The sequence below is a fragment of the Xenopus laevis genome, chromosome 1S (assembly GCF_017654675.1).
Source record: "Xenopus laevis strain J_2021 chromosome 1S, Xenopus_laevis_v10.1, whole genome shotgun sequence".
NCBI classification, from domain to species: Eukaryota; Metazoa; Chordata; class Amphibia; order Anura; family Pipidae; genus Xenopus; species Xenopus laevis.
Window position 1 is genome coordinate 118412115 of NC_054372.1, and position 10555 is coordinate 118422669.

General features: G+C 43.1%; 1 protein-coding gene and 1 long non-coding RNA gene across 12 annotated transcripts in view; one reads left to right on the forward strand and one right to left on the reverse strand.

The window, feature by feature from the left end:
* The window catches only part of LOC432089 (probable global transcription activator SNF2L2), a 110240-nt gene extending 100129 nt beyond the window's left edge, over window positions 1-10111 (reverse strand). For 2 of the 11 annotated variants that reach the window (XM_041580136.1, XM_041580133.1), the window contains exons 1-3: window positions 2802-2939; window positions 1810-1848; window positions 223-285 (exon numbers count right to left, since the gene is read on the reverse strand). The gene's annotated coding sequence lies outside the window, so the exon portion shown is untranslated. Of the gene's footprint in view, window positions 1-222; window positions 286-1809; window positions 2560-2801; window positions 2940-3133; window positions 3458-9645; window positions 9751-9832 lie in introns of those variants that run through there. The other 9 variants (XM_041580134.1, XM_041580132.1, XM_018241613.2 and 6 more) reach the window with 9 other exon arrangements.
* On the forward strand, window positions 3044-5607 carry LOC108704897. The gene is made up of 2 exons (XR_001933692.2): window positions 3044-3183; window positions 5235-5607. It is a non-coding gene; the product is annotated as an uncharacterized LOC108704897 (long non-coding RNA).
* Window positions 10112-10555: the final 444 nt, after the last annotated feature.

Consider the following 10555-nt stretch of genomic DNA (forward strand, 5'->3'; position numbering starts at 1 on the left):
ATATCCATGCATAGAGATCAATCTTATTCTGTATATTTGCATTTATGTAATAGTAACCCTTATCATTGGGCTTGCCTGGTAGGGATCAAAAAGCAAATACCATGGAGATAACAGCAGAGAACAATGAAAAATGGTAATATATCAGGTCCAGTTGCAGAGATTAGCTGAGGAAAGCAATACGAATTCCCTAACGGTATAAATTAATATAATTAAGGAAAGGACCTTGATTAGGGTACTTTGCCATTCTGTCTGTTACAATGATTGATAATGTCGATCCTCTTGATCCTATGCCAAATGTGTGATTTGAAGCAGACATAAACCAAAAAAAAAAAAAAAAAAAAACCTTAATAAAACTACATTCACTAAGAGTGTTCTTATGAGCATTTCTGCAACTTTAAAACTGTTAAAAACAGGTTTTTAAACTGGTGGCTAGAGAGCTAACTACAAACCATGCATTTGCCAATGACCCTTAATGCCAAAAGGGCCCATCACCAGGGAAAAGGGATGGAGTGCAACCAGGAAGATTGTGCCTCCCTTCAGGGCTAAAAGCATAATCCTTACCTCAAAAACTGCTCAGATTTTTGGCCCACAGTTTTAGCAAAATTATGTGAAAGCAGAATTATGTGAAAGCAGAATGCATCCCCTATCAGTTCTATCAGTTCTATCTATGTTTCTAAAAGAAAAAATTTTTTTAGGCACAGTTAACCAAAAATATATGAAGTACTCATACAGATGAGAGGTACTTTCTTCAAAAGCTTCATTCTAATTCATGCCAACACATACTACACATAAAACTTGTCCTATATTTCTTTTCCTGAAGAAAAATACTTTTGGGTTCCTTTTATAGACTCTCGCCACCCTGCCGATGACATCACAAAAGGGCCCGGGGGAAGAAGGCAGAAAGTCGGAAGCTGTAAGGTGCCAGGCAGGGAGAGCAGGAAGAAGAGCTTGACCAGGACTAGGCCACCACCCGCAAATGGGGGTGCAAGTTTGGCCCGAACCCGACCAACCCGCGGGTAAAACTGTGGCTATCGGGCCGGCCCACACATCAATAATGCGTACCAATGTCAAGAAGAAAGAAGCAGGAAGAGGATTGCTCTGTAGTGCTTGCTGAGAAGTTCCCCTGGGCCAGTGCAGTTTTCTACCAATAGGAGCACCAGCCTGGGAAACCAGGTATATTATCACTGAGGGGTGCCTAACATTTGGTACCTTTTGTATGGCACAGAGTGGTTTTATGTGTGTTAATTATTGTTGCTCCCTTAAAAATTTTCTGTCTATCACAACAACGACAAATGTATCTTCCATATTGTGAAGCGAACAACTTACTGGGGAATTAAACATTTAGGCTAGAGCCACAACAATTGCGGATCTCAGTCTGTGTTTCGTCTCTCTCCCCCTGCTCCTCTTTTTCCTGCTCTGCCAGCACCCAAAAGCATTGCCTTTGCTCAGGTGCAGGGAGACACAGCAAATTTTGGCAACGTAACACTTTTTTCCGTTCACCCCAAAATCTGCCCTGCCTGCAGAAGAAAAGGGGAGCAGCCGGCCTGTTTCACAAACTCAAACAATGCTGCAATAAGATAGAACTGGGAACACACATGAGTACAAACAACAGGCACAATATAATGGGATCAATTAGCTGAAGTGTTTAGACATGCTCAATCCTGCATCTCAAATGCACAAATAAAATGCCTGTGTGTAAAGGCCCTTACTTAGAAAACGTAGTGCAGAATAACACAAGCTGGATGAGTTAAATGTTTCACATGCACAAAATTATAATGTCATATAAATATTTGGATGTATTCAAATTACCAGCACCCTGTGGAGGTTCTCAGGCTTCGTCCACATTGCCTAAAACATATATTATACACAATTATATTAACACACAGTGCTGAAAACAGAGTCCCATCCATATCATTGTTATAAAGGTCATTAAAACTCGCAGATTCATTTTTAACCAAGCGGTAGTTTCTGAAAGATTCTATGTGCACAGGAAAAGCCAGGAACCCTCCTCCTCCTGGAAGCATGTGCTTTACGTCAGGGAAGTTGTCAAATAGCAAACATGACTGCAACTCAGAACTCAGGAGCTGAAATAGGCCTTCTCACATTTCATTAGTACAGCCCTCTCGGCAGCAAATCTTTAGGCCCCTGTATTTTTTTTTCTGACTGAAGTTATTGCAGAAAGACTTAAAAATGTACAAGAATATGTAAATATGTCTGCCCCAAGCTAAGCTGGCTCATTTTGAAAGCTGAAAGCCAGCATGTTGTTTGTTCGGCTGTGTCTGCAGGCGCAGCACACAATATGGAGACTGAGAAGATTTTTAAATATATGTATATTTGTGAATACAAATAACCATATAAAGCAATAATGTTTCTGCCTAGTATTGCTGAAGTACCGCGTTTAACTGAACTAGCAGCATGACTGACCAAGACAAAATGTCAACTTCTGGCCAGCAGATCAAATGATAGGTAAGCAGCCCTCCAGCTGTCACTGTACTACAATTGTACTACAACCCCCAACATCCACTGCAAGCCAGGAAACTATTGCTGCCAAACAAAAGCAAGCTGTCAAAAGATGATGGTCGTTGTAGAAGAGCTGGAGACTGGATATTCTCCTATTAGACCATGACATCAAAGGCGTAGAACCCATAGGCTGGTATATATATATACACACACATACATATATAGATATGGGGCTAGATACTACTGCATGCACTAGCTAGCAGCAACACAAAAAGTTAGGGACCATGGGGAAAGCCTAAAAGTGACGTTAATAAGAGATGCAGCCGGAATTATCAGCAGACCAGAATGAACGCTTGCTCCCTGCCGACTCGAGCCCTAAAATGGAACGCGTTGTCCGGAAGTGTCAGGCCCGTCACATGTAGCGGCAGGGGGTGTCTGTTTTACTCGTAGCCCGTAGAAAACTGCTCAGCTGCATTCCACTGCATTCCAGCACCGGGCCCAAAGCGGGTTTGAGGGAAGCGGGGGAGACGTATTCACTTCTCTCTCCCCTGAAAGTTTATTTTACACCCGATCGATGGCGGCTCCACTGCGAGGAGGAAAATCAACAACGAGGAAAATCAACAACGAATACGCCACGGCAAGAGAGAAGGAAAGACGCGAATGTAAAACCTACCCGGCCGTAAGGAAGATCCAACCTAGTGCAATGTGCGTGTGGGCGTAGAGGTAAAGCTGCAGGCCCTGTTCCTCCTCCTCTCCGTCATGTCATCGTGATCAAACATGTCTGTGTCTTTTCCTCTCACTTCCTCATTGTGCTCCGGTTGCCTCGAAGTGCGGGCCCGCTCCTGCCGCCCTGTCTATATACATGCACTGCCCACACATCTGCCCACTGTATACTAACTACCACCGACTGATAAAACCGCCTCACGACACACTTTCTTATATTAAAACACGTACGCGCAAAAAGTTCTCTACTTTATTTAATCCCTCCTTATTTACACCGTGAATATACCATTAGCACTGCTGCGCCGTCATTCAGTGACTGGTTACTAGGCAACTGCACTCGCCTTCCTAGCCCAGGGTGCACAGTTATTCACTCACCAATGTTTTTATCTAACTTTGTATAAAGCAAAGGTTACCGTAGATGGCCGAGAAGTTCCACCACTAGGGGGTTGCCTTGAAAAAAAATCACAACTGTATACTGTATTGAATCATTTACAATACAAATCAGTGTGTATTTGCATGAAGATTACATACACCAATAAATTTGGCCTCTGTTTACATTACATTCCATCAGCTTGTACAAGGGAGGGGTAATGGCATCACAACTTGCAGTACAGCAGTAAAGTGTAACTGAAGTTTATCACAGCACAAGTCACATGGCTGGGGGCAGCTGAGAAAATGTCTAGCCTAGGGGTAGGCAACCCGCGGCTCCAGTGCCACATGCAGCTCTTCATAGGCCATCCCCCATTTGGGATGGCCTAGAAAAAAAATAGCACCCCCTGTTGTTTTTTAAGCTTTCCTTCTCCTTTTAGACCCCAAAAAATAATAGCTTACACAAAATGTTTACAAGCAAAACAAGTAACACCAATGCAAATCAATTATTGGTAGGGCATCATTCATCCACAATTTTGAGATGTGGCAAAATACAACGGACTCCACAAAGACCAAATACCAAACCAAATAAATATACAAAATATAGTGCATTCCGTTTCATACCTTAAAAGTCATACTGCTCTCACTCAAGGAGCTTTCTCCATCAGCATAAAAATGACAGCAGAGGAAAAGCCAATCCACTGCCATCCTCTCAATGGGGTATATTTATCAAAGAGTGAAGTTAGAGATTGCCACAGTCACAGGAGGGAAATGCCATCACTCTCCATTCATTCCTATGGCATTTTGAAAGGCATATTTTATTCACTTTTACCCATTGATAAATACTTGTTTAAAAATCCCATAGAAATGAATGGAGAAAGGCAGAATTTAGTCTAGCTGACTGTAGGGATTAGTGATGTGTGGGTCGGGTAAAACCCGACCCAGCCTCCCTCCACCAGAGCCCGACTTCCAGGGGGCCTTTTATAGACCCACGCTGATCCCGCCGATGACATCACCAGGGCCGGATTTACATAGCAGGCGCCCCTAGGCCCACTGTCCTATCCGCCCCTGTCCCCTCCCCTTTATTCGTGCAAATTTTTATTATTGGGACCGGAGCAATGTTGATTGGCGCACCGGAAATTTAAATTAATTTAAATGATTGTACCTCCTGCGCATCCCCAGTGTTTTTGAACCAATGTGGGTGTGGTTGGGCAGCATTCCGCCCCCTAAAATCCTGCCACCCGAGGACCGGGCCTTGGTGGCCTTTCCACAAATCCAGGCCTGGACGTCACAAAAGGAGCTGGGCGTGCAGGCACACGGCTATAAAACTGGAAGTGGGAAGCCGGCACGGGTCCCGCGGGTATTGACACTTGAAAATGAAAATGTGTGTATGTATATATTGTCTGTGTATGTCTGTGTGGAAACCCCCCCAAGAAATAAGTGTGTGTAAGTGTAAAATATGTCTTTATGTGTATTACCTGGTTGCATTAGATTCTGGAGGGTCACTGGGACAGCAGTCATGTGGATAAAGATTGTGGTTTGGGGGGAATGGGAGCCTGTAAATGCAGGGACACCAAAGGGAATGATTTACCAGCAAAACAACCTGGATCGGCTCTTAACATAAACATATGTACTGAATATCATCTACAAGCATCTACAATCTGTGCTCTTTTTATTCACAGATGCTGTCATCTGTGCCACAAAAAATGAAATCAGCCAAGCATAAAAATGACTATACTGTGACCATAACACTGTAAAGATGGTGCCCTTTGTCCAGCTACCTTTGCAGTTCTGAAGCAATGCAGCATCCCCTGGTTACACCCCAGATGTTTTTGATTACTTTTTCTTCATTCAATGACAAGCCTAGTGCAGATAGTACAGTTTGCTTCTGCCATAATATTAAGATGAACGCCTGAAACTAAGGGAAGACTTAATCCATCATTTCGGATCTGACAAATACAAAATGCTACAAACAAGATTCTGCCAAATGCCTAACCTAATCAAATTGCTGCTTTGCATATTCATATTTGATTACAAATAAAAACTGTATGCTCTGTGAATTAAATAATGTTGCCTTTAATTGTCCTGTGCAATCATGTCAAATGACAAGAGTTCAGATTCAGTTTGGCTAAATACTAAAACTTAAACTGAATCCAAATCTTGTAAAACGTTTTTGGATATAACTAGGGTTACCATCAGGGGAATACAGGAGGTACTAGAGTCATGGGCCCCATGACAAAGGGCTACTAGGAGATATTAAAGTACATTTTAAGGGTCACAAAAGGAAATGGCTTGGCAAGAAGCAGCTTGGCTTGAACAGTGAAAGCAAACATTTGATTGGTTTCCATGATTTACTGCCCAGATGCAACACTGCCCTGTTTTTATAAATGAGCCAAAGTGTATTTTAGTAAACAAGTTGCTCATTTAGAAACATTGGGCAAATTTGCATTTGGGCAGTAAACTATGGTAACCAATCAAATGTTGGCTTTCACTGCTCTACCTGCAGCTGGCTAAAAAAACAGTCAGTGATTGGTTGCTATAAGTTATTGCCCATGGGCAAATGTGCCCAGTTTTTATAAATGAGTCCCACTGACTTCTCATTGCCCTAAGCCATATGGCTTGATATTGCTGTAGGGAATTTCTGTTAGGGGGTTTCAGTTATAGGGGAACTCCAGCATTCAAACCAAAATTTGATAAAGAGGCCCACATAACACAGAAACCCCTAATATACCCATCACAGCTACCCAAAAAGTATGAATAACTGCTATTTTCTATGCTGCAATCCAGCTGGTTAACATTTATTCTCTTTCTGCATCATTTGAAATCCTGGCAGGGAAGGAGGGACTGGTTGGTGTTAAGCACTTATAACTAACGGTTTGGTTTCATGTTCAAAATGGTGTATTTACCACGATTTTTGTATGTATTTCACAATTCGCCCATCCATATCCCAAAAAGTTTCTTTAAAACTATCAACCAGTTCATGACACATTTCATATGGGGAGGCAATACACCCAGGCTGGCCTGGCGCAAAGTTACCCCCGCCACTAAAGACGGGGCTTGTGATTGCCAGATTTATACCTATATTATCTGGCCAGTCAACTACATTATGTCAAGTGGTGGTTTAACCAAGACCTCTACAACCCAAATATAAATCTCCACGCATTGGCTGTGGGATCATTAGAAGGTCTCAGGCATCTTCCATACAGAGCACCAACAAATCATGAGAAACTACCAGCAGTTATGGCCACTCCAAGAAAGGCCTGGTACCTAGCACTTTAGCTTTACCCCCATCACTCTCCAAATTTAACCCCTAACACACCATTATGGGCGAATTCCTACCTCCCCTTTTCAGAAATCCCCTGACTTCCTATACTGGCCCAGAAAGAAGATCAGGTGCTTACAAGATGTATTCGATGGAACTACATTTGGCTCATATGAATTATTTAAAGAGAAACTTAATGAACCAAACCTATCTCATTTTAGATACTTTCCACAGACAGGTCTTTCAGGCGCAGTTTGGTAGATTGGATATACAAATTTCCCAATCCTAATTTGAAACAGCACTCTGGTCCTCAACATTGACTAAACCAATGTCAACATTATATAAAGTCTTACTACAAACAACCCTCCCACCTTTCCAAAAAGCATATTGCAAATGGCAGACAGACATCCCAGACCTCACTGAGGAGGACTGGGATGAGACAACAGAAGCTATTATTATCTATATTCTATACAGGACAAGTTAATCCAGTTCAAATGGTTACAACAGTTCTACATCACCCCTATACAACTCAGATCCATGGGACGATTTCCGAAGCAAAATGTCATAGGTGTGGGACAGAAGGGGCAAATTTCCTACACATGGCCTGGTCTTGCCCACTAGTGGCCAAATTCTGGACTGAGGTTCTGAACCTCCTAAAAGATAAACTAGATTTCCCTATAGTTACTAACACCACAGGTGTGCAAACTAGGAATCTTAGATGACCTCATACTACTAATCATGCCTGAACCAGATACAGAACTCTCCTATAGTATACTAGGAAAATAATTGCAATGACGTGGATGGGTCCTAAACCCCCCACATTACAGAACTGGATTACGCTGGTAAACCAGGCCCTGCCTCTTATCAAGCTCACTTTGTTAGCCAGAGGCTCACAAAAGAAATTTGAGAAAAAATGGAGCCCATGGTGGGAGGCAGGGCTAGGAGGTTGAGGTTCCCTTCTGTAAACCAACTAGAAAGTAATCGAGTTGCACTCGCACACCGTGGCCTTCAATTAGGATAATCCCTGGAGCACAGCAATGGAGGAATCGGCGTCCCACCTTGTAACAACGGATCATAAGAAATTCACTGGCACACAGGTACTGCATAGCAGGGAAAACCCTTGCTGATTTATTAAATGGTTTGCAGCATGCAACGTTTCGGGGTAACCCCCTTTATTAAGTTTGATAAAAGGGGGTTACCCCGAAACGTTGCATGCTGCAAACCATTTAATAAATCAGCAAGAGTTTACCCTGCTAGCAGTACCTGTGTTCCAGTGAATTTTCTTGTGGTCCCTTCTGTAAACCACAATCTTCAAAATGTATGACCTGAGAACCTAAGAGCTCCATATAACTACTGGCGGAACTAAACCTAGTTACCTGTTAGACCTCTCATAAATGAGCGAGTACTTGACCAGTGTACCAGCCAATTATTGAATGAAACATAAATGCAATGTATATTATCTAAATACTTTGTCATGGATACTGTACTATCTCAATGGCATGTGCTTTGTCTTATGTTATATGTGTTTTAACAGCGGGATTTAAAGCTGCACAGTCCTAAAATAAAATATTTGATAAATATATATTCATCGGATGAGTGACAAAAAACCTTTCTCACCCTGTAACAAAAGTGACCTGGGTGTAAAAACCCCAGGTCCAACACTTGAACGTGAAGTACAGTATGAATCACTAGTGGAAAATGGGAAAAACACTTACCCGACGTCTCAAGTGGTCCGGGTGCATCGGGGCGAACCCGTAGCAAGGGGTGTGTGTGCTTTCAAGTATGAAGGAAATTAGCAAACACTCCGGACGCCTCTTCTGGTAGGTAAAATTCAACTTTTATTTCAAACACATTAAAACCATAGTATCCTGACGCGTTTCGTATCTAGACGATAAGTAATCATAGGCATGGGAACGCAGGAGTAGACGCACTCAATTATTGTGAAGGGGGCTGTATTCACAGATGCATGTATGCACCGAACGCAGGTGAAATGCAACATGCTGCATCCCACCTGCGTTTGGCACTTACATGCTTCTGTGAATACAGCCCCCTTCACAATAAGTGAGTGCGTCTACTCCTGCGGCTGAATGGAAGAAAGCACAACGCAGGTGAGCACAGGAAAAAACAGCTGTGTGTAAGAGCCCTTAGGTAACCCTTGCAGCCAATCACCTCTCCAATTAGGACCTACTGACCAAAGCAAGCAACTTTCAAGTCCCTCGGTGCTTGTAGAACCAAGCAAAATGGGTCCCTGCCCTTTATTCAAAAGGGACCCTGGAATACACAGTAGCATTTGCCCAGTTTCCTGCAACCCAGGCAGCTGTGCTTTTTGCCCATCATTTCAAATGTACATGGTTCAGAGCCAGAAGGGCTTTTGAATTTGGTTTCTCTCTGTGTATAGTGTGTACTTCTCTCTCCCTAATGCGGAGCTTAACTAAAGAGATTAAATAAACACATACACATGTATAAGGGAAATGCTAAAGAGCTGATAGTATAAATATAATTTGCCCACACTGTATTTTAGAAATATTTCTGTTTCAAAAGTGTACAGATGCATTTCTGTGAAGGCAGATATGCAATTGGTTCAAATCTACTCTTAAGAGAATAATGTGGAGAATCAAATTGGCAAATTGGTTGTCACCTCCCTGCAAACTTCATTGGCAAGTAGAAGAGAAAGGGGATGTGCAGCTGTAAAACTCAGAGTACTAGAGCAGTATGCAGCACTGCCTTTCCAGCCTTGATGGCCACAGCAAGCCCGCTCCCATGCCAGGCTCCAAATCACTGCATGTCCCTATTGTGACCCCCAAGTTAAGATCTGAAAAATGCTCACTTACTCTGTAAGGGTTAAATGAGTCAAGTGGAAAAGCAAATCAACTGACACTCATGTGGCAGCTGCCAGAGGCTCCAAGGCAAATAGAATAGCCACCAGGGAACTGAGGCTGAAACAGAGCAGATTATTATTATTACAAAATGATAACAACATTTAACAAAAGGGGAAGCACAAGTCTTTCTCATCTTCACCTCTTACCGAAGAGCCCGACCTTGCAAGTGTTTCTTTCACTCCCTGCTGAGCTTTATGTCCCTGTGGTGTGCCCCCCTCGAGTCGCAGGGGATGAGGAGCGGATAATGCTGCTGCTGCTGCTGAGGTAACTGGTCAGTGGCACCTTTTGACCAACCTGTGTCCGTCTGTCAGTGCTGCAGAAACGCTGTCACTCACAGGGACTGCAACTCTCGTTGGCAGCCGGGCCATGAGATCATTATCCGGATCATGGCCTCTTCCCCTCCTGCTCAATCCTTCTGCCAACTCCTCCTCCTCCCAATTCCTCCTTGGTTTTATTTTTAATCCTGCTGTCTGTAGTTTTCTTCTGCTTTGCCACTTCCTCCGTGAAGAGGGTGCCAAAACCACACCTCCTACATAGTTCAGATGTGAACAACTGCACAGGCTACTGAAAGAGAGAGAGACACAACTCCTCACAATAATCCCACACAGCCTTCACTCTGCTGCTGCCGCCAGGTTTAAGAGCCTGCAGGTGACTCCTGTGGGTGCTGCTGCCGCTATGAGGGTGCCACACCATGACTCATCAGCAGAACATCACTTCTAGTCAGGAGACGTATTTATTTAGTTGTAATTTCAGTTTTGTTGTAGGTTTCCTGCTATACCATCAATTCTGCTAGTGGTTTTATTAACCCCAGTGCCGAATTCAGTTCTGGACTGGGAGTCAAAATAGGCCCTGACATTTCAAC